The 25,290-nt window shown below is 34.9% G+C and overlaps 1 protein-coding gene across 4 annotated transcripts in view; it reads left to right on the top strand.

Moving 5' to 3' along the window:
* LOC131434660 (neuropeptide Y receptor type 2) overlaps positions 1-25,290 on the top strand; it is a 231,705-nt gene that overhangs the window by 13,640 nt on the left and 192,775 nt on the right. Inside the window, exon 1 of one of the 4 annotated variants that reach the window (XM_058601617.1) lies at positions 229-590. The exons of the other annotated variants lie outside the window; for them this stretch is intronic. The gene's annotated coding sequence lies outside the window, so the exon portion shown is untranslated. Of the gene's footprint in view, positions 1-228; positions 591-25,290 lie in introns of those variants that run through there. 4 annotated transcript variants of the gene reach the window in all.

Below are 25,290 nucleotides of genomic sequence, written 5' to 3'. Positions count from 1 at the left end.
GATCTACGGGACTATAAGATCTTTCGTTTGAATCTAAGTTTGTGAAAATCTCTAAGAAAATTGAATGACATTTTTTTCATTTTTTTTTGTTCATATCACCCTGTAGTTCCGGAACCGGAAGTTGAATCGAGATAAATTGGACCGTAAGAACTTTCATTTGAATCCAAGTTTGTGAAAATCGGTTCAGCCATCTATGAGAAAATCGAGTAAAATTATTGGTCACATTATAATGTTAAAAAATGATGTATTCAATTTTTCACCGAAGGAATATTTTTGTGGAAGCCTAGATCATAAACTAAAACTTTGCGAAAATCTCATGTAGGATCACCTGAGTTTCATAATAATGTGGTTCCTGGTATGTGTGTAGGGGTCTTCGGAGCTCCTAACAGAAGTCGGTTTCTCCAGTAATTCTTTTACCTTTCGATAGAAGAAGACAAAAAAAAATTCGGGTGAAAGTTAGTTTTCGTTTACAAACTTCGTAGGTTCAAAAGCATTTGAAAAACAACATATATTCGATTTGAATATTTTGACAGTCGTTTAATATTATTACTAGTGCAGAAATCAACCAACGAATCTCTACACTATTACAGGTAAGTATTTCACCATTATTTCATTACTTATCGAGACAACGGAGTGAGTTTCTTGGGAAAAGATAGGGTGAGGGCTCCCTATTTCATCTCATTTGTAAGGACGTCGCCTCAAAACCCCGATTTAGCCACTAAAATCACTATAACTATTTCACATTACTGCTTCATTTGCCTTGCTCCACGTTAAGAATTGATTCACTTTTCTTGAAAATTTAAGTAATATTCATAAAACAGCTAAAAACACTTATGATGTGTTCACTACTCTGTTCCTAATTTCATCACAATGGATTTTTACCCATCCTATCGTTGGTCCTTTATTCATCCTATACATTAGCAATGGCGACAGCAATCCTAACAAAATATTATACTATTACACTGTCAGGTTCAAAATGTCAGAGCTCTTCTTAAAAACGGCCTAATGCCAACTATGAAACAACACACGATATTTTTAGAACCAGTTTGAAATCATTTCAACGTTTAAAAATTTTCCGGTCGTTTCCGTTACCTTTCGCTTTAAATTTAAAATTTTACTGTAAAGTTAATTTGGTGAACTTTAAATAAAAACAAAAAAGGAATTGTTACTATTTAGGTATTAGCCCTTCATAAAACAAAATGCAGAGCCAGAGATGCCATTTATACAAATTTATCTGTATTGTATAGATTTATGTGTTCGCATACTGATTTAAATCAAAGTACAGATTTTATACAGATTTCCTAAATTTAATACAGATTTGTACAGGTTCATAAAAAGTAAGAAGTAAAAAATTAGACTTTTCTCTCTGAGTATCTATTAGTATTTGATTGCAGAGATTCTTTGAAAGTTTATCAATCAACGGACAAATCACATGTTAAAGTGGAAATCTGATAAAATGCAGATAATTGATTATGATCATTGACAAACATTTGTATTAAAATTTTGAAACAATTTGAAGTGATTTATACATATATATTTTTATTGATAAAAAATATCCGCGTTGAATATTCTAGTGAGTGGGGCAATGACTTACAGAGATATAAAGAACTATCTTTTAACATCATTTTATTAATGAAAACAGATAGAGCAGATATAGACTTTCTATGCTAAGTAATACATATTTTCTATGAAAATATCTGGCATCTCTGTGCACAACCGATGAAACACACACACACACTTAACAGCGTTATGTTGACATATAGCGGAAAGAAACCAGTGCTACTAGATTTGCCACAATGGTTATTCCATTAGTATTTAACATGCTCTAACTGGTAATATTCGAAGCCAAAACAGTTCTATTGAAATATTAATATCAATAATATAATTAAACCAATGTCACGGATATCAAAAACATACTTTTTGATGCTAATTTGAAGAAGAAAAACAATTTTGTTTTGTAACATTATGAAATAACTTGGCAACTTTGGGAAACCAAATGAGATAAAAACAAAGCGCAATCAAGTGAACTAAGTGAAAAACTTTCATCTCACATTTTTGAAGACTTTTATTGCTTGTCGGGTATTTTTTTGAAGTTTTTAATCGTTAATTGAACAAGTGAACATTACACATTATGAAGTCATCCAGCATTCAATAGTAGTGTAATTGTGCGAAATAGTGATCATGTTTTGAGACGAATTGATTAGTAGATATTCAGAAACATGACGAACTGGAAATCTTGTGACGAAAATCTGTCCTAAATTGAAAAGTGAGTTTATTTTAAATAAAAAAAACGATAACCGAAGAATTTAAAACCATTTCTTTCAATGGGAAAGTGTGACAAAAGTATTTATAATCATTTTGGTTTGGTTTTCGACTGGAGCGGCCTATCTTGGGCGGTGATGGTGATGTTACGGAAGAGAATGAAATCGTAAGGTTTTGTTTGAAAACGTTCGAGCGTTTTCGTTACATTCATACTCTGCGTGAATTGCCCCAAGCAATCATATTCCCACTCTATGATGCACCTCACAACATTCTTGTTTACCGGATGTTTGACAGTACGCTGAGTATAATCGATTTTATTTCACAACCAGGCACGCGTCGCAGGAACTCTCTTCCAAAAAAAAAAAAAACGCTTTCGATCAATCGCGATCCTAGTGCTTCTCTGCTTAGCTACAAAGTTAAATTTGAAGTAATTTTCCCCCGAATTTTTGCATACTGCGGTACCTTTCGGTGTTGCGCAGTAATCAAATGGGTCTTAAAGCCGAAGCGAAGATATTGTATCTAATTCTATCACAACTCGTTGATTGGAAGTAAAGTAATCCGCAAATTAACGTGATGGTTCTACCAGTGAGTTCGTCATCCGTTGTTGTTTTGCACAAATGCACTGGAGATTTCCACAGAACATACATACCGATACAGAAAACATGTTTCTTCTTGCGCTCAATCATCGTTGTAAACGGTTTCGAGAAGATGCTGTTTTAAAAACTGAGCATTCCACTAATGGAACGATACCGATAGTCGTTAGTCGTTTCCATGTAAATCTGTCATCGGCTTCATTGTCAGCCATTATTCGTATAGAAAATAGCATATCGGTTATGTTTTAAAATGAATACATTTGCGATTCCATTTAAATCTTCTGCTAATAATTCTCATGAATACTATACAGATGAACTGTTTCCATTCATTCACTTGCGGATTGTAATCAGTAAATGGACTGAGCTCGCAAAATGTAGACATTCATTGAATGCTTCGATGGAAAAGGTCACAATGGAATAGCTACGGGGAAATTAGTCGAAGTAATGGCTTATAGGGGGCTCTTACGTATGTATATATCACAGCGGTAATTAGAAGTGTTTGCGTAATGAATAATCTGTACAGCAACTTGAAATGTTAAACGAATTCTTGGTACACAGAAAATAAAAAGCTTAGATAAGATGTTACAACTGTCTTCTTATTTTAGTTTGGCGGCTTGCATTTTATGGGCCATGTGTTGAAATATTGTCGACAATTATAACCTATAGGGATGTTGGCACATATATCCACCTACACCCAGACCCAAACATATCTGATAATAAAATAAACAATGGAAATGTTTGTGAAATCAATAACTTTTAACTTAAACAACCAAGTCAAGAAATAACAACTGCATAATTCCTGCAATTTCTTTGAAGAAAAAAACTGAAAACTGAACAGACTTTTTCGGTGTTTGGTCGAATGACAAATGAATTAATCTGAATTTCAAACGGTAGAAAAATGAATTCAGTTGTCGGTTGAAAATTGTGAAGTAGTAAATGGCACTGTTAATACAAACCAAACCAAGCCGTTGGTTTTTCTTCGACCGTAGAATCGATGCCTGTTTTTCGCTGACCGTGTTGTGTTACGGTTGATGAGTATTCTAATTTATGCTTTGTGTGTTTTTTTTCTCTCTAGACACACGGTGTGGAGTTTGATGATGTAGAATGAACTTGTAAAAAAGCCTATTGATCTGATGAAACTCAAATGATGATGGTGAAAGTTTGCTGTGAGTAAACGATAAGCTCGGTGTTTTATGGTTGGAGTGTTGTTTCGCGAAAAAAGTGAAAAGCTTTCAAACTGTTTACAGCATCCGATAGATACACTGTATTTCCACTGCTTAAATTTCAAACATGCGCGGTAGGTTGTAGCTTGACTGTCTGCTTCACCGACACTCTGAAGCACTTTAATTTTTAAATTTAGTAGTCAGAAGTAGTAATCGAAACTCAAAGACATGAACAAAGTCTAAAGAAAAAGTGATGCATACCTGATAAATAGATTTGGTTTGAACATGCGTTGAACCACCAAACAGGGTTGCCACATATACAGATTAATCTGTATTGTACAGATTTTGCAGATAAAATTGTGACCAATATTCTGTATATGCATTACAGATTTTAGGCCAGAAATACAGATTTTTGATAGTGTGAATTAAAAATTGAATAATCATCGGTACAGTTTTTTGCATTTCTCAGGCTATACTATCACTGTGAAAACGGACTTTTCAACCGAGGCTCGGTAGGCCGAATATCATATACCATTTTCGACGAACTGAGCAAAAGTCTGTGTGTGTGTGTAACAAAAATATGCACTCACTTTTCTCAGAGATGGCTGAACCGATTTCCACAAACTTAAATTCAAATGAAAGGTCTCTTGGCCCCGTAGGTTGCAATTGAATTTCCGCAGATATAGGGTAGTATGTACAAACAAATGGAAAAAATATGCACTCTCTTTTTTCAGAGATGGTTGAACCGATTTTCACAAACTGAGATTCAAATGAAAGGTCTTATGATCCCATAGCCTGCTATTGAATTTCATTTGGATCCGATTTTCGGTTCTGGAACTACATGGTAATATGTTAACATGAGAGAAAACGTGCGCATTCAGTTTTCTCTGAAACGACTCAACCGATTTTCACAAATTAAGATTCAAATTAAATCTCTTATAGTTTCCCACAAATTTGTAAAACATAGATATTTTTTACGAACGATGGTCAAAAACAGGTACAAATCCCATAAAACTGTCTGATAAATTCCTCTATTTGGCAAAGCTTGTTAGTTTGTGAACCAAAAAACTTAATTTGCACCGATTTTCACAAATCTTGATTTGAATTAAAGCTCATATTATCTTTAAAGCTACTGTGAAATTTCATCCAAGTCCGACCTCCAGTTCCGCAGTTATAGGGCGATGAGTGTCAAAATTTTCAAATCGCCGTATAGAATGAAAATATGTACAACACCGGTACATGGTGTTACGGTGGAAGAAGAAAACACAAAACGAACGATGCTTGCTTTGTTCTATTTCGTACACGCTATAAAGAAAACGAAACGGTTACGGATGTCTGCTACTAGTGTGTGATATTGGTAAAAGAAGGTCCTGCGGTTGATAAAAACTTTAGTTATTTTATGATAAGTGCGACCGAGAGAATGAAAGAATGTAAAGCCAGGATAAATCATATATACACAAAATAAAAAAGGTCAATTGAAGTTTATTTGAAAAAAATATGCAATTTTCACAGCCGGTAGTGTAGTAATGCCGTGCTTGTGGTGTAGTGATGTCAATAATAATAATAATAATAATAATAATAATAATAATAATAATAATAATAATAATAATAATAATAATAATAATAATAATAATAATAATAATAATAATAATAATAATAATAATAATAATAATAATAATAATAATAATAATAACAATAATAATAATAATAATAATAATAATAATAATAATAATAATAATAATAATAATAATAATAATAATAATAATAATAAGTAAACAGGATTCGTAAATTTTGTTAGATTGAGACCGAACGTGTGTGTATGTGACAAATAATGTCACTCAATTTTCTCAGAGATGGCTAAACCGATTTCACAAACTCATATTCAAATCAAAGGTCTTATGGTCTCATAGACTGCTATTGAATTTTGTCCTGATCTGACTTCCGGTTTCGGAATTACAGAGTGATATGCACAAAAAAAAGTCACTCGTTTCTCAGAGATGGCAGAACCGATTTTTACAAACATAGATTCAAATGCAAGGTAGGCAGTTCGGTTTTACATCTCATCCAAGTCAGTCGATAAAACAAAACCGCTTACGTTCGGGACAGAAGAATCCAAGTACAGTATTGTGTAGTGAACAATAGACAACCTCAAAATGAGTGAACCAAACGAACAAAAGCTACCGCCGACCCGGAAGAATACAATTGTTATTGACTTCAGGCAGTGCAAAATTCGACCTTCGATACGAGAACTTGAAGGTTTGCTTAAGGAGCAAATGCATCTTGACATTAAACGTGTGCAATAAGACAAATAATGTTGTTTACATCCGGTTTTATAAAGAGTTGGATGCAATTCAATTCGCAAACGACAATAACAATGTGCATTATGTGGAGCACGAGAATATTAAGTACAACATTCCAGTATATATGGATGATAGTGCTATAGAAATGCGTGTGCATGATCTTCACTCAAGCGTCACCGATTCTTATATTCGCAAAACTATGTCCCAATACGGAGAGACCGATTTTCTCAAAGTAAGGAGCAAATAAAAGGTCTTGAAATTCTTTAAAAAGTTCCCGAGAAGTTGATCCAGATCCCACTTCCGGTTCCGTTATTACAGTACGATTAGTGAAACTTTTCAATTTCATGAGTATTTTTTCACAAGCGCTGGCGAAACGAGGTGCACATTTTCATAAAGCTTGTTGCTAAATTCATCTAGTTGGCAGATCTTGATACGTATTCACTAACTAAGAATATATAAAACTACGTTGGGACTGCTAGTCTCCGGTTTCCACTTCCGGAAGCACCGACAATAGTGAAGAAAAGCTTTAAAAACAGAACTCACTTGGACTTCTCATCAACGGTTAAACCGATTTTCACAAATCATGATTCAAATTAAATCTCTCATTGTCTTAAAAGATAGTGAGCAATTTCATCCCGATCCGACTTCCGGTTCCGAAATTATAGAACGATGAGTGTCAAAACATTCAAATCGTCATTCAAAATTATGCAAAACTGATACGCGTCGGTACGTGCGGGTTTACTCCGTTCGCAACGTGCTTTGTTCAATTTCGTATAGCGTGCAGGGTTGCCATATTTCAATCTATATTTTTCATGTGAAAAATATGTATAATTATATATCTTTTATTTAATTAGTACCTACTTGTTAGTATTATCACAAAATCATGCTAACGATGTTTATCTATAAAAGTACACTTATTGCCTTTCTCATCTAAAAAGCTTATGGGGCATTCCACGCAAAATCAGCCACCTAATTTTTTTTTCATCTAACTATTTTTTTAAAGAACTCGAAAATATTCGACACGTATTTTTTATTTCAATATGGTACGTGGAATTTTCCAGATATGATTTTATGAAGTTTCGCGTTTTCAAAAAAGAGCCTTTTTTCAACAGCCTATACTGTAAAACCTAATAAAGATACAAAAATTCGTCCAAGACATGAAATATACCATATACTTTAGTAGTCAAAATAATACTTCCGTGACGTAACGTTTCGCTGATTCCCCCCTCTCCCCCTTGTTACAATTTGTCACAGTATTCGAAACCCCCTCCCCACATTAAAGCGAGATGTAATTTGTGCATGACGCCCTACTTAAAATCGGGCTAGATTGAACCAGCCGCCAGGTGTCAGGTTTTGTCTTAGAGTTTTACTGTTATGTTAGTGTATAGATTTTTGGAGTGCCCAATCATTTTTTTTACCACTCTTTCCCGAAACTGTTTTCCTACCAACACCAGTTTCCGAGTTACAAAGATTTTAATGAAATATTAATCAAAAATGCTTGCGCGTTTTTCTGAGTGAATTTAGTCTTACCTTTCGTGCAAAATAAATGATTTGTCATACCGAAGACGTGTGCTATTTTTTATCCAAATCAGAGCAAGTCGATCTTGATTTTACCATCTTTCCAACTGGTAATTTCGGGAATTGCTCATATCGTAAACAGCTACAACGCTGATATTCGATCTCTCGAACCTTATTAACGGTCAGTCTAATATATTTGAATTATTGTTATTTCAGCCCAGTAGCGATGTTTACCATTTTAATTATGAACCTTGGATGAAGTTAATTGGATGTGATAAAATATCGAAAACCATACCGTCCTTCAGGGTTAATTCCGGTATAATTGGTTTACATTGGCTGATTTGTGTTCTGTAAATTAATTTATCAATTGCAGTGATTGGAACTGGGGAAAAACTGACACGAAAGGAAATAATTTTTTATGCTTTAACCCAACTCTAACGAAGTAATAAAAATGTATTTCATCCGTGAGCTGTGGGATATACAGAATTAAAAAATAATTGAGGGTTACGATTGGAAGCCCCAAAAAACTTTACTGCGGCTCGCACACATTCTAATTTCGTATACTAATATATCTGAACACAATGAATCTGTATATACAACAAAGCTGTTAAACTACTTCATACTCGATCACACACAGTTATACGGAAAATATTTCATATAAAATATGAATCGGCAACACGACATTTGACTGATTGTTCAGTAAATCACATGCTCTTTTCCGAAATTCGTTTAAGTAATATTCTGATATCTCGGTAAAGGGCGTTTTCTGCCGAAGTTTGACATACTATTATGCTGAACTTGAATTATTTTACGTTTCGCATTCAGCTAATCAGTGCATTAACAGATTATGTCGAACTGCTAATGCCACCTCGCGGATCAACATAATCCGATAAGCAGACGTAAAGTATTTGCTATTTGCAAATCACTTATTTGCATCGATGTGCAATGTCCACCCTGACGAATGGATGCTAAATGGATGTTAGTAAACAACAAATATACCAAAAATCAGTAAATCCGATTGCCGAGATTTCGAACTGTGAGTTAGTTTTTACTGAAATTCGATGAGACATCTATTGTTTCTTGTCTGTTTTGCAAAGCACAACGTCGCCATTACTCGTGGAGCTGGAAAACGTATAAATCGGATAAAGCATAAACATTCCTATATTTCGTAAAATGAATAATGATAAGTGAATTAAAAATCTATATACTTTTCATACATATATTTACAAATATGTGCTTATTTCCAGGTAGATGCGTTAGGGAACAATAGAAATAGTTGTCTTTAACCGTGAAGTTTTTTTTTCTATTGGTTTGCTTGTTTTTGTATCAAACACCCCCTTTCCACAACCTGTGATATTTATTTGATACTATAATAAAAAAAATCTTTTTTATATTGGATTACTGATGACTCGGCAATTCATGATCCAATCCGGATCGTTTCCGCCGAGCTAACAGCAAAATTTCTGCTGATAAATTCGACAATAATTGACAGTTTAGAAATTTAGAATTGGCTAGATTCTCAGTAACTATACATTTTGCCGAGACGATTACCGAGCACTCGGCTGTGCAAATCTCGGATTTTTTTTTGCCGAGACTCAACAATAAAATTGACAAAGTAATTCCACAATTCTTCTTCTTCTTCTTCTTCTTAAAAAAAATTATCCGGTCAATTCAAAGTTTTTACCAACTGCCGCTGTGGACGTGGTGTGTGGTTTGCTTGTTTGCTATTAAATTTATAAGCGAGAAATAATATTGATCACAGCAGAAGAACGTTTAGCTGAATAATTCGATAGCAGCCAAGAGTATAATTTAATCATTTTCAGACATTTTTCGTCGTGGGGCAATAGACAGTGGAAAAATACATCTTGGGTACGATGGATGTGTGATGGCATTTGTGTACGAAGATTTAATTAATAATGACGACAACGATGTTGATTTCTTCATGATAGAGATAAAACACAACCGAAAATCCTGGGTCTCGGAAAATGCTGTAATTAATTTGATTGTTGAGTTGAAGTTATCAAAGTTTCACTGAACATACAATGACGTCAACGTATGACGTGTCCGGAATAAGTGTTTCTAGAATCGACTTTTCACACTCGCAATGCAAATCTTGGATTACAATAATAATAATAATAATAATAATAATAATAATAATAATAATAATAATAATAATAATAATAATAATAATAATAATAATAATAATAATAATAATAATAATAAGTAAACAGGATTCGTAAATTTTGTTAGATTGAGACCGAACGTGTGTGTATGTGACAAATAATGTCACTCAATTTTCTCAGAGATGGCTAAACCGATTTCACAAACTCATATTCAAATCAAAGGTCTTATGGTCTCATAGACTGCTATTGAATTTTGTCCTGATCTGACTTCCGGTTTCGGAATTACAGAGTGATATGCACAAAAAAAAGTCACTCGTTTCTCAGAGATGGCAGAACCGATTTTTACAAACATAGATTCAAATGCAAGGTAGGCAGTTCGGTTTTACATCTCATCCAAGTCAGTCGATAAAACAAAACCGCTTACGTTCGGGACAGAAGAATCCAAGTACAGTATTGTGTAGTGAACAATAGACAACCTCAAAATGAGTGAACCAAACGAACAAAAGCTACCGCCGACCCGGAAGAATACAATTGTTATTGACTTCAGGCAGTGCAAAATTCGACCTTCGATACGAGAACTTGAAGGTTTGCTTAAGGAGCAAATGCATCTTGACATTAAACGTGTGCAATAAGACAAATAATGTTGTTTACATCCGGTTTTATAAAGAGTTGGATGCAATTCAATTCGCAAACGACAATAACAATGTGCATTATGTGGAGCACGAGAATATTAAGTACAACATTCCAGTATATATGGATGATAGTGCTATAGAAATGCGTGTGCATGATCTTCACTCAAGCGTCACCGATTCTTATATTCGCAAAACTATGTCCCAATACGGAGAGACCGATTTTCTCAAAGTAAGGAGCAAATAAAAGGTCTTGAAATTCTTTAAAAAGTTCCCGAGAAGTTGATCCAGATCCCACTTCCGGTTCCGTTATTACAGTACGATTAGTGAAACTTTTCAATTTCATGAGTATTTTTTCACAAGCGCTGGCGAAACGAGGTGCACATTTTCATAAAGCTTGTTGCTAAATTCATCTAGTTGGCAGATCTTGATACGTATTCACTAACTAAGAATATATAAAACTACGTTGGGACTGCTAGTCTCCGGTTTCCACTTCCGGAAGCACCGACAATAGTGAAGAAAAGCTTTAAAAACAGAACTCACTTGGACTTCTCATCAACGGTTAAACCGATTTTCACAAATCATGATTCAAATTAAATCTCTCATTGTCTTAAAAGATAGTGAGCAATTTCATCCCGATCCGACTTCCGGTTCCGAAATTATAGAACGATGAGTGTCAAAACATTCAAATCGTCATTCAAAATTATGCAAAACTGATACGCGTCGGTACGTGCGGGTTTACTCCGTTCGCAACGTGCTTTGTTCAATTTCGTATAGCGTGCAGGGTTGCCATATTTCAATCTATATTTTTCATGTGAAAAATATGTATAATTATATATCTTTTATTTAATTAGTACCTACTTGTTAGTATTATCACAAAATCATGCTAACGATGTTTATCTATAAAAGTACACTTATTGCCTTTCTCATCTAAAAAGCTTATGGGGCATTCCACGCAAAATCAGCCACCTAATTTTTTTTTCATCTAACTATTTTTTTAAAGAACTCGAAAATATTCGACACGTATTTTTTATTTCAATATGGTACGTGGAATTTTCCAGATATGATTTTATGAAGTTTCGCGTTTTCAAAAAAGAGCCTTTTTTCAACAGCCTATACTGTAAAACCTAATAAAGATACAAAAATTCGTCCAAGACATGAAATATACCATATACTTTAGTAGTCAAAATAATACTTCCGTGACGTAACGTTTCGCTGATTCCCCCCTCTCCCCCTTGTTACAATTTGTCACAGTATTCGAAACCCCCTCCCCACATTAAAGCGAGATGTAATTTGTGCATGACGCCCTACTTAAAATCGGGCTAGATTGAACCAGCCGCCAGGTGTCAGGTTTTGTCTTAGAGTTTTACTGTTATGTTAGTGTATAGATTTTTGGAGTGCCCAATCATTTTTTTTACCACTCTTTCCCGAAACTGTTTTCCTACCAACACCAGTTTCCGAGTTACAAAGATTTTAATGAAATATTAATCAAAAATGCTTGCGCGTTTTTCTGAGTGAATTTAGTCTTACCTTTCGTGCAAAATAAATGATTTGTCATACCGAAGACGTGTGCTATTTTTTATCCAAATCAGAGCAAGTCGATCTTGATTTTACCATCTTTCCAACTGGTAATTTCGGGAATTGCTCATATCGTAAACAGCTACAACGCTGATATTCGATCTCTCGAACCTTATTAACGGTCAGTCTAATATATTTGAATTATTGTTATTTCAGCCCAGTAGCGATGTTTACCATTTTAATTATGAACCTTGGATGAAGTTAATTGGATGTGATAAAATATCGAAAACCATACCGTCCTTCAGGGTTAATTCCGGTATAATTGGTTTACATTGGCTGATTTGTGTTCTGTAAATTAATTTATCAATTGCAGTGATTGGAACTGGGGAAAAACTGACACGAAAGGAAATAATTTTTTATGCTTTAACCCAACTCTAACGAAGTAATAAAAATGTATTTCATCCGTGAGCTGTGGGATATACAGAATTAAAAAATAATTGAGGGTTACGATTGGAAGCCCCAAAAAACTTTACTGCGGCTCGCACACATTCTAATTTCGTATACTAATATATCTGAACACAATGAATCTGTATATACAACAAAGCTGTTAAACTACTTCATACTCGATCACACACAGTTATACGGAAAATATTTCATATAAAATATGAATCGGCAACACGACATTTGACTGATTGTTCAGTAAATCACATGCTCTTTTCCGAAATTCGTTTAAGTAATATTCTGATATCTCGGTAAAGGGCGTTTTCTGCCGAAGTTTGACATACTATTATGCTGAACTTGAATTATTTTACGTTTCGCATTCAGCTAATCAGTGCATTAACAGATTATGTCGAACTGCTAATGCCACCTCGCGGATCAACATAATCCGATAAGCAGACGTAAAGTATTTGCTATTTGCAAATCACTTATTTGCATCGATGTGCAATGTCCACCCTGACGAATGGATGCTAAATGGATGTTAGTAAACAACAAATATACCAAAAATCAGTAAATCCGATTGCCGAGATTTCGAACTGTGAGTTAGTTTTTACTGAAATTCGATGAGACATCTATTGTTTCTTGTCTGTTTTGCAAAGCACAACGTCGCCATTACTCGTGGAGCTGGAAAACGTATAAATCGGATAAAGCATAAACATTCCTATATTTCGTAAAATGAATAATGATAAGTGAATTAAAAATCTATATACTTTTCATACATATATTTACAAATATGTGCTTATTTCCAGGTAGATGCGTTAGGGAACAATAGAAATAGTTGTCTTTAACCGTGAAGTTTTTTTTTCTATTGGTTTGCTTGTTTTTGTATCAAACACCCCCTTTCCACAACCTGTGATATTTATTTGATACTATAATAAAAAAAATCTTTTTTATATTGGATTACTGATGACTCGGCAATTCATGATCCAATCCGGATCGTTTCCGCCGAGCTAACAGCAAAATTTCTGCTGATAAATTCGACAATAATTGACAGTTTAGAAATTTAGAATTGGCTAGATTCTCAGTAACTATACATTTTGCCGAGACGATTACCGAGCACTCGGCTGTGCAAATCTCGGATTTTTTTTTGCCGAGACTCAACAATAAAATTGACAAAGTAATTCCACAATTCTTCTTCTTCTTCTTCTTCTTAAAAAAAATTATCCGGTCAATTCAAAGTTTTTACCAACTGCCGCTGTGGACGTGGTGTGTGGTTTGCTTGTTTGCTATTAAATTTATAAGCGAGAAATAATATTGATCACAGCAGAAGAACGTTTAGCTGAATAATTCGATAGCAGCCAAGAGTATAATTTAATCATTTTCAGACATTTTTCGTCGTGGGGCAATAGACAGTGGAAAAATACATCTTGGGTACGATGGATGTGTGATGGCATTTGTGTACGAAGATTTAATTAATAATGACGACAACGATGTTGATTTCTTCATGATAGAGATAAAACACAACCGAAAATCCTGGGTCTCGGAAAATGCTGTAATTAATTTGATTGTTGAGTTGAAGTTATCAAAGTTTCACTGAACATACAATGACGTCAACGTATGACGTGTCCGGAATAAGTGTTTCTAGAATCGACTTTTCACACTCGCAATGCAAATCTTGGATTACCAGTCATTATTTAAGTTTCAAACGATTTGAACACCCAAGCAATCAAAAGTTATACAGCATCTGGAACAAATCCATTTCATTACTGCTTAAAAGTACACGTGGAACTTATAAAAACATGAAAGGTCAGAACGAGTCCCGCGTACTTGCTGCTTTCAAGTGTACGTGAAATTTGTGGCAACTCGAAAGATCAGAATGCAAATCCCAAACTACAATGATAAAAATCGGCCCGTTAGACTGTTTCTTTTCCAATTGTTGTGACGCGATCACGAGCAGGAATATACCTACTGTCTACAATCTCTAGAATATATAGTTCAAAGTCAGATGACATTAGGTGAAATCAGATGCACGAAGAGTCTTGCAGTCATTTTGTTTCATTAACTTTTCATTCAAATGTTGGACACTTAACATTGCCACTATTTTCAGAAGATACAAAGATCATTAGGAAAACTTATTAACTTATAACTTTTCCTGATTTTAATCAATAAATCTTCCATATGGTTGAAATATAAACCAATCAGTTCATTCTGCTTAAAATTGCAATTCAAGAAAAGTGATCTTAGTCTAAAACTCTTCCATTTTCCTTAAAACTGCTCGAGAAAAATTATTACATTTGATTAGCAACAAACACATTCCTATATGGATTTTCTATTGCAGAGATTATTGCGATATAAAGATTTACGTACCTTAACACGCGAAAGGTAATGGATATGGAATGTTGTCGTAAAACTATTTATTTTCCGGAAAACTGCTTCTGTAACAGAAAATATTTAGTTTTTGTTTATTTTGTGTAACGCAATCTAATACAAATGCATTGAAGCAGTGTTGCTAACTTTTTTATTAGGCAATTAAAATCTACATTCATAAAATGCAAACAATTTTCTATCAAACATTGCAGAAAAATTGATCAAAACTGATATCCTATCCAAAAAGTCAGGCTTAACATTCATTTGAGAATAAATTATTGTTAAAAAAGATTGTTTGAAACTCAATCGTGCAAGCCACTTTGATAAACTGATTGCACTGCATATATGAATACAAAGATCTTCGACATATGTACCAAATAAAATGTACACTGAAAATCATTCGTTTAGTTGCGTTGCGTGAACTTTCAAGTATCGATAAATATTTAGTAAAAGTGATTATCTCTAACTATCGCCAAACAGTGGCATACCGAGGAAATTTGGTGCCCGGGACAACATAAAAGATTTGCCGACTCCCATGGTTGGTTTAGTGAGCAAAAAAAGGCGGGTGGGTAATGTCAGAGACATAACTGGATGTCGTGAATACGAAAACAACTGACATGTTCCTTAACACTTCCGAATATCAATTAGTTGATCAATTGTATGAATTATGCAAGCATTCCCCTTTTCCACATTTTACGCAAAAACAAATAAGGCTTCACTTGATCTAGATTACTGTGAATTTCACACAGCGAAAAGTGCAAAAATCAAATCAAACAGTTCTAGATTTGCACTAAACTGAGGATATTTCCCTTCGATTTGCGAGCGAGAAATCCCAATAGTTCTTTAGAAAACTTTTAGAGCCATTAGAACGGCTGATTTTGTGTAATGCTCTCCACCGTTGCTTTTTCACCAATGTAAATAACTGGCAGGTGTGACGTAATCGTTTTTGTCGGAAGCGAAACTAGCTTTGCAAACGACACAAAATACATCTGCTCGCAGTGGCGATAGAATCCAAACTAAACCAATTTTTGTTGAGAGGTTTGTTTTTACTTGATTTCGTTTGTAGCCTTTTCACTAATGGGCTGTCCTAACGGCTATAAAAATAGCCACATATAGTATTTTAATGTCGATTATTTCATTTCGGAGTTGCATAATTTATTGAAAGAAACTATCAGGATGCTGTAGGGATTCGTTTCTAGCATTCAGAAGGACCAGATTGAGGAACTCACTACGATATTCACCACTTTTCGGAACATTTTTCTCGAACGATTTGTTGTTCAGCAGCAGATATTTTGTTCTCTTCCTCAGAACGCGTTCTGATTGGCTGGTGTTGACATGGGTCAAATGAAACAGGTTTTTCAATAGTGTACTATTGAAATACTTCAATGCTTTTGACATACACGTTTAAGTTGAAAAATTTCGATTCTATTGGTAGTTAGATTATATAAATCCTTTCACAGATCACTGAGCTATGACCTTTAAAAATACGAGCAAGGCAAACGCGCCTTATGGATTATCCCCTTTGATACTCGTTTATACCAAACATTTCAAAAAAGTTTAATTTTGAATTATTTAACATCAATCGACTACTTTTAACAAACTTGCACCAGTTGTTCTCTATGGAAGTATAAACAAATCACGGTCAAAGATTTTCGATTAATAACACTGGAGGCGTTCGAACTTTGAGTCAGCCTTTAAATACCTAAAACAGTGTATTTTGATCAATGAGATTGATTGATAAAATAAAGCAACAAAATTCAAAACATTGAAATAATCCGATAACTGGAAGTAGTAAAAGAAAAACTCCTGCTATTGTGAATTTTTTATCGCATGGAAGCAGAAACTCAGTGGATTTATTCTTAGCTACTTCTTGCCGTCGAATTCCACACAACACCACACGGTATCGAGGGTTATCCTATACCGAATAAAATAATAGCAAATATATTACATATCAATAAGGATCACTCTTGTCTCACTCATGAGGGACATCACAGTAACACTGCGATGGTAAAAAAATAAATATAAATAAAAAATAATAGATATTTGCATGCACACATGACAGCTTTTTCAGTCAGTACACTGAATCAAACAACTCCAAATATATAAAACATTTCTCCCTCAGCACTGAGCTGAGCTGAAGTAGATCGTCCGTAGTTGCACTTCGTGATTGATCGAATGAGTGGAAATGTACAATGAACCAAGAAAATGAAGCTTGGGAGAAGCAAATCATTTTCACTGTACATACCCACTCACACAAGGAAGGAATGTTAGTCCTATACTCGTTGTTTTTAGAGACTGCGGCTACCACTGTATCTCCACGAGCATCACTGGATAGGAGATTTGTTAGTAGGGAGGGAAAGAGATCCGGACATGTTTTGGTAAACAATATGATCTCAACAAAACCTGATTTTCGATAATCAGGAGCAATATAATAAGTAAGAAAAATACAAAATATCACCACATACGTGGTAATTTTTGACAGTTTGAAGTACAGAGCATGTTCCGCGTGAACTTTCTAGTTGCATAGAAGCTGATCAAAGTATTCTAGAAACAATTACTTTTAAAACGGGCTGCTTAGAATTCTTTTCAAAACTTCGTAAGCTGCTTAAGCCAAATCAGTCCCTTTTATCCGAGCTTTTGGTTAGTTAGCGTTTTAATGTCAGCCAATGTATTTAATGTGAAAACAACAAGAATATGTCTAGTTCTACACAGTACTTTGAACGGTTTGTTATTTTGATTGTCGGCGATATTTTATTTCATTAAAATAAACAAACAACTAATATATAAAAAAGTTCACACCTCTAAGGAGACATCATGCTCAATTATTTTTAACATCAGAGCTGCCAACTGTTTTTTTTCCAAAATCTGTATTTTGCGAAAAAATCTATCTATACAATATCTATCTCGAAAAATCTAAAATGGATTTAAGTGAGGATATTGATTTTGCGTGCAAAAATAAGGTCGCTCCACCTGGTTTAACCCTATGGAACCAAACACAATAACTGAAATCTGGTAAAATTGAATTATCGGTATTTTAAGTAGAGCTGGCAATTCGTTCGCGAACGGTTCAAATAAACTAGTTCTTTTGAAAGAATGAATGACCAATAGTTCTTTTTTAGAGAACGGTAGTTCTTCAGTTCAAAGTCGTGGACAGTATAATCAGAAAACTACAAAACCTCCTAATTGGAATCTCGGTTTGTCATTCAACAATCTAACTAACTATGAAAAGAACAAACGAACGGCTCTCGAGAACTAGTTCTTTCAATAGAACTCTTCATCACTGAATGGTTCTTTGAAATGGACTGTTTTGCCCATCTCTAATTTTAAGAGAGCATATAGGGTCTTCCTATATCGAGTACAAAAATAAATCGGTATAGTTGGCAGCGCTGTTAGACATTTCAGATTCTGGTACATGCTGAACGCAAACTATTGAACAATATTCTGTCACGAGATGGTGTAACTGTAATCAGACCCTGTCAGCTTGGAGCGAAATCAATCTTCAGTTCAACAACGCCATCGCACGGCATCACATTCAACATATCATGTCAATTGTATGGGTGCGCAGCCCTGCTATTTTGGCGCGCACGAATTTGACATTTCTCTCTCCTACTTCTATGTATGAGATTCGATGCGGACTCACCTGAGGGCGCCATGCTCGCAAAAAAGGATGTTGCCAATGATTTGTTCGGGAAATGTGAGAGCTGGATATCTTGTTCATATGATGTCTTTGCTATAATGTAACTGTAACCTAGAGTGATCAATATTGATATATAATATAAAGGGTGATTTTTTAAGAGCTTGAGAACTTTTTTAAACAATAAAACGCATAAAATTTGCAAAATCTCATCGGTTCTTTATTTTAAACGTTAGATTGGTACATGACATTTACTTTTTGAAGATAATTTCATTTAAATGTTGACCGCGGCTGCGTCTTAGGTGGTCCATTCGGAAAGTCCGCTTTTTTATCGACAAATTTTGTTCAGCGATGAGGCTCATTTCTGGTTGAATGGCTACGTAAATAAGCAAAATTGCCGCATTTGGAGTGAAGAGCAACCAGAAGCCGTTCAAGAACTGCCCATGCATCCCGAAAAATGCACTGTTTGGTGTGGTTTGTACGCTGGTGGAATCATTGGACCGTATTTTTTCAAAGATGCTGTTGGACGCAACGTTACAGTGAATGGCGATCGCTATCTTTCGATGCTAACAAACTTTTTGTTGCCAAAAATGGAAGAACTGTACTTGGTTGACATGTGGTTTCAACAAGATGGCGCTACATGCCACACAGCTCGCGATTCTATGGCCATTTTGAGGGAAAACTTCGGAGAACAATTCATCTCAAGAAATGGACCGGTAAGTTGGCCACCAAGATCATGCGATTTGACGCCTTTAGACTATTTTTTGTGGGGCTACGTCAAGTCTAAAGTCTACAGAAATAAGCCAGTAACTATTCCAGCTTTGGAAGACAACATTTCCGAAGAAATTCGGGCTATTCCGGCCGAAATGCTCGAAAAAGTTGCCCAAAATTGGACTTTCCGAATGGACCACCTAAGACGCAGCCGCGGTCAACATTTAAATGAAATTATCTTCAAAAAGTAAATGTCATGTACCAATCTAACGTTTAAAATAAAGAACCGATGAGATTTTGCAAATTTTATGCGTTTTATTGTTTAAAAAAGTTCTCAAGCTCTTAAAAAATCACCCTTTACTAGATGACCTCTGCACACTTCGTTGCGCAATAATATTAGATTAGATGTAGAAAATTAAAACTACTTATCAATTTTAGTGATTATTGAAGAAAAATATCATTATAATGCTCTATGCTAGTGGCCCCAATCTTTTTATATCGCGGACAACAGGACAAAATATATAAAACCAATGGTTTGACGAAACGCAAACAGGCAGCGTACAATTTACCATCCGAAAAAAACTCTAAATTCACGCTACAGACTCATAACGATTATTGACGGTAATAGAAAAGTTAAACGGATGAGAAAATGACGTTCAAATTGAAATGGCATAGCAGTGGGCATCTTTGGAATGCGTAAAATGGAAACTTTTTCTTCTTCTGATTTGCCATTCAAAATTGTTGTCTCGACAACATTTGCGATTAACTTTTGAACTTTTAACTTTTTTCTGTACTTGTTCCTCTATTGTCTGCACTTTATTTTGTACTTTGTGTGCTTGTTTCTGTAATTTATGTGTTTGTTCGTGTAATTTCTGTGCTTGTTTCAAAATTTGTTCCTGTATATTCTGTACCTGCTCCAGTATTTTCTGTATTTGGTCCTGTAACTTCTGTACTTATATCTGTACCATCTGCACATTCTGTACCTTTTTCTGCACTCAATTGTGCCAGTATTTCCTATACTTGTTTCCCTCATTTCTGTACTTGGTTGTGTACTTTCTGCACTTGTTCCTGTACCTTCTTTATTTTTTTCTTAACTTAGCTTCTGTACTTTTTCCTTTTATTTCTGTACCTGTAGCTGTTCCTGTGAATTTCTCACAGCTCAATCTTAGATTAGAATAATCGAACGACCCTCATGATTGCTCGAGATTAGTAAAGTAGAATAGTACACACGTACACTTCGCACTTTAAAGCAGTTTTTCCTGCTCTTAAAAGTCCCAAATGATTCAAGCAAAATACAACCAAAATCAGTTTGACGGTTTATGAGCAAGAGAGTGAATCATTCGAATAGATAAAACATGTCGATGAGTTCCCAAATCTCGGTTCAATCGATGTAATTTAAAAACAGAAGCAAACGGGATGGTTCGAGTACATTGGACGAAACTATTCCTAGTTACTCAAATGCATATAATTTGAAATTTCGGAATACTCTGGGTTGATATAATTCGAATTGCGTTTAGGCCAATTAAAGACGTTTGGACTCAAATAACCGAATTTGCAATTTGGAACAATTGACAAAATTTGGAGGTCGTTTCCAAAAAAAGTTACACAAAATGGAAACCTGTATTCTGTTCATTTGGTGCCCTTACTTAATTGAACATGTGATTCGAAATAAAGAAACACATGAATCAAGTAGGCTCAGTGACATTTTTGCACAAATCAGCTTGTTTGGCGCCAAACGGTTTTATTATTAATCTAGTATTCATATTTTGCTCTCCAGCGGGCAACAGCATTGCATAACTCGATACGCGCCAAACAATCATTGGAAATCTAGCATGCATTGAATGGAAAATTTCCAATTCTAAACGTCCCAATTTTCTAGTTTTTCTCTACTTTCCCGATGGATTTTCCTTATGTACTACAGCCTAAAACCTCCGCATAAACGTCACCTTTCGAACAAAAAAAAAATCATTTGAAGATCGGCCCACGCATACCAGAGAACATTAGCAACACACACTTTTTTCGTTATTATTTTATATATATAGATTTTAAAACAGGTAGTATCAATCTCCTAGTGGACCCATAACAACATTTCTTAAGGTGAGCAGATTCGATTCATGAACACCATCTTCAGCAAAAACAACACCCATTTTCCAGATCACATTTCAGTCCAACATTCTTTTCTTTGAATTTTACCAGATGCTACCGAACGTAATCCTCTCATCCCAAGTCCATGGTTCATAAAATTCTACGAAGTCAGGACGCTTGGAAAACACATGCTATCAAAACAGTAAACTAACTGCTGCCATAAAGTACATTCACGTGCCTTCCGAATTTCGATTTTTGACAGCAGGTCCTGCCATTTTGATCGTATACTTGGATGTCTTGTTTGCCGGAAACGTTAGACTATCGTAGCCATGGAGCATAAGTAGGCTTCGGGACGGGCGTCGTTAGCTCGTTGGTTTCTTTTTTTTTTGCTTTGCTTTCGAATCGAAAGCCGCACTCTCGAACGGAGAGACGGGCATGAAGCTTCCATGTATCGAAAAGTCATTTATCATATTCGCTATTGGCATTTATGGAGTGGACCACCGATGGACGCCTCAGGCCACCGCACAGTGTGAAACCAGAAGGCCAAATACAGCGCACAAATCAAACGCCGTGGAAGAAAATGCTGGCAGTTTCCTCCTCAGGCCAACAGTGAACCGTGAGATTTCATGTTAGATTTCCAAAAATTTGACGCAGCAGATCCGCAAATACTATTATCCGATGGGGCAAATAGGATAACGATGGTAAACGACCAAACGACCAGGTTCGTGTTTAGTCAGTGCAGTAATTGTTTAATGATTTTGGCCTCGTGGAAGCTTTTGAATTTCGTTATCAATAATGCGGACATATTGAAAGATTCAAACTATATAATTCGGACATACCTTTCAAAGATTCGAGTAACCAATTTACTTCAAATCTCAAATGCTTACCGAAAAAAACACCATACAATTCTAGTATTTCCATTACGAAACCGAAAAAGATCCTTCCAAATACTCGTTATCACTAATAAACATAATTTTGTCCGTCGTCGGAAACTATTCCGCCCTCAGCAAGGAACGTTGCTCGTTTTGGAATGCTCTGCAATGCTTCATACTTTTCTTGTTCGCCCGATTCGACTCATTAGCTTCATTACGAATTGATATTGATCACTGTTGTAATTAGAGTCTTCTGGCTGTTTTCGCCGGTTATCTTTCCAAATAACAGGTAACAAAAATTAATGATTGGATAATGGCGCCGGTTAAATTATCAAGATTCCTTCAACAACTCGTTGAGACCGGCCGAGAGCAATCATGAAATCTTAGATTAATTAATTTCTCCTACAGTCATCGACTTCCATTAATGGGCGCTGATCAGTACTGACCTGTCGACGTTATAATTATCATACTACCAGAAAATTTTGCGCTCATTAGCGCTGTATAATCATTTTGGCCCCCCATTAAAGTCTATTACCGAAACACTGTAAAATATTACCAGAAATGTCGGCCTTTCAACAGTGGCACCAAAATGCGACTACTGCAATAAAATGATGTTGTTTTTGTACTTCTGTAGGAGCACAGAAGGGCAATGTGATATCCAAACACAATTTTATGAGATACACATAATTATTTTCTATATATGGGCCATCTTAAAAATTAGACAAATTATCAGACTTTAAACAATTGTTGCGTAATTGCTTGTTGCAACCTGACGTACATTCAGCAAATTCGGATAAACTATATAAAATCTTTCAGTAACATCTTCAGAATTTTAAACTAATCATTAATTATTCCGATTGGAATGATATATGAACACGTCAAAATTACCATCAATGATCGTGAGTAACTACTACTGTCAATCTGAGTAACTTTTTAATTCAAAAAACAGAATTTGAGGAACTAAAGAGTCACTCTTTTTGGGGCTGCTCCACTTTTACTGAGTATCAGTACGATATTTCTCATTTTTGAGTAAGTTTTTCTAAGCGTGTGTGGCTCGTAGATTTGACAGGATTACTGGAATGCACGCTTAGACAAATTTACTCATTGTTTGAGTACTAGTTACTCGTTTTCAAATGATACACGAAAACGTCAAAAATTGAGTAGTTATAATCAATGATATAGAGTAACTCCTACTCTAAATTTGAGTTTAACGCAAGAGCTCGTTTTTTTGTTACTATTCGCAAGATCAGTCTAAAAGTTGTAATAACCATTTGTAGCAACAGGTTGTATTTTTTGTTAGTGAGATCGCGTATTTCGAGGGTGAGTCGCTCAACACAAACGGTGTTGTGTCTGCAAAAACCGGAATGATAAACTCCGTGTTGTGCTTTAGAATGGAAACGAATATGCTCAAATGTCATTTATGAGGAATAAGTGTATGATTTGCGCCTGAGAATAACTGACATGTATGTTAATTTACGATTGACACACTACTCCAAGCGACCACCACTTGATATAGTATTGAGTTCAATTACTTAATATTTTAATACAATACACTCAGAAAAGGAGCAATTTTTTTTGCATATTTGGTATATGTGAAATAAAATTTCACTCAAAATTTGAGCGATAGTTACTCTTTTTTTGGTACATGTACAAATAAAGTATTATTCAGTAAATGAGTAGATTTTACCCAAATATCATTTCCAGTGGAAGAACTCAAATTTGAGTAACTTCGGAGTTACTCTAAATTAGAGTTGTTTTCTGTAGATGAGTGAGATCTTACTCATTTTTGAGTAACTATTTTTAAGCGTGTGGGAGGTGGAGTTGCCATTTTTGTCCAACGGCAAATCAAATATCGAATTTTACCGTTTTCATTTCCAAATAGTCCAACATGTTTCTCTTATGTGAGAAATTCTTTTACAATTGATCTGGTTCTTATAGATCTGAATACTCATGTAGACTTTGACTCAAATCATCTCCCAGTAACATTTTATTAATTATTTCGATAAGATCATGTGAATCATGCAATTGTTTTAGAAAGTTCTGCTGTCGATAGTACAGCAATAGTTCATTTTAATCATGCAGCAAGCAGGAAGCAAGAAATAAACCGATCCACGAAGCTCAAACTAAATTCGACTCTCCTACCATCGATGACCATTTTCCTCTGTTCATTCGTTTGAAGAACGTTCGTCGACGACAATATCAACGTTCTCGTGATCCTGCTGTGAAATCCATGGATCAGAGTTTACAAAAAGAAATTAAATATAGGTTATGCACTTTTGCTAATTGAAAATTTCGCTAAGAGAGTTGAACAAACAAACCATGTTCATCCATGTTTCTGGAAACGACGGAAACCAACTTCTAGAATAAAAACTAATACTTCTTACAAACGGCGAAAAAGCTCAAAAACTAAAAAATTCAGCAGTTCGAGATTCCACAATTTCAATTTGAACGTTGTGAGTCCTATTTAAAACGATGTCTCACCGAAACATGTTCATATTTCAACTCAACTATCGTTTCACGATGACATTACATCAAGAACGAATTTTGATGAAACTAAGCCAATTATTGAGAAACTTAAAAACATGAAGACTTCTGATATTGATGGATTTTTAATATTCTTATTAGAAATCTTCTCGGTGTTGCCTTGGGATTCTTGGCTAAAACTTTCATTGACTATTTTGCATTGGTTTACTTCCTTAATAGATGGAAAAATGCTGAACTTGTACCTGTTCTCAAACTGGATCCAAAAAAGTGGAAAAAATCCAGCATAAACATTCAGCTAATGACCAATTAGGTCTATTATTTTATTCCTCTATTCAACTTTTTGAAAAAAATATCTTAGTCTAAATGATGTCTCATATAAACGAGAATGTTCTTTTCAACCCGAGCAGTTTGTTTTGGCATTAAAAATGCCTTACTCTTCACTATATGGGGCCGGGTGTCAGTTAAAAGTTTTAGAAATAGTCGCGTAACCTTTTTGTGTCATAATTTTGAACGTTAATAACTCGGTCATTTGTTGATGGAATGTTATAATTTAACAACCAATGGATTCGGAAACTTTTAACTTAAACATGTAT

This window comes from Malaya genurostris, chromosome 3 (assembly GCF_030247185.1).
Source record: "Malaya genurostris strain Urasoe2022 chromosome 3, Malgen_1.1, whole genome shotgun sequence".
In the NCBI taxonomy this organism is placed as follows: domain Eukaryota; kingdom Metazoa; phylum Arthropoda; class Insecta; order Diptera; family Culicidae; genus Malaya; species Malaya genurostris.
This window is presented reverse-complemented; position numbering and strand designations above follow the sequence as displayed.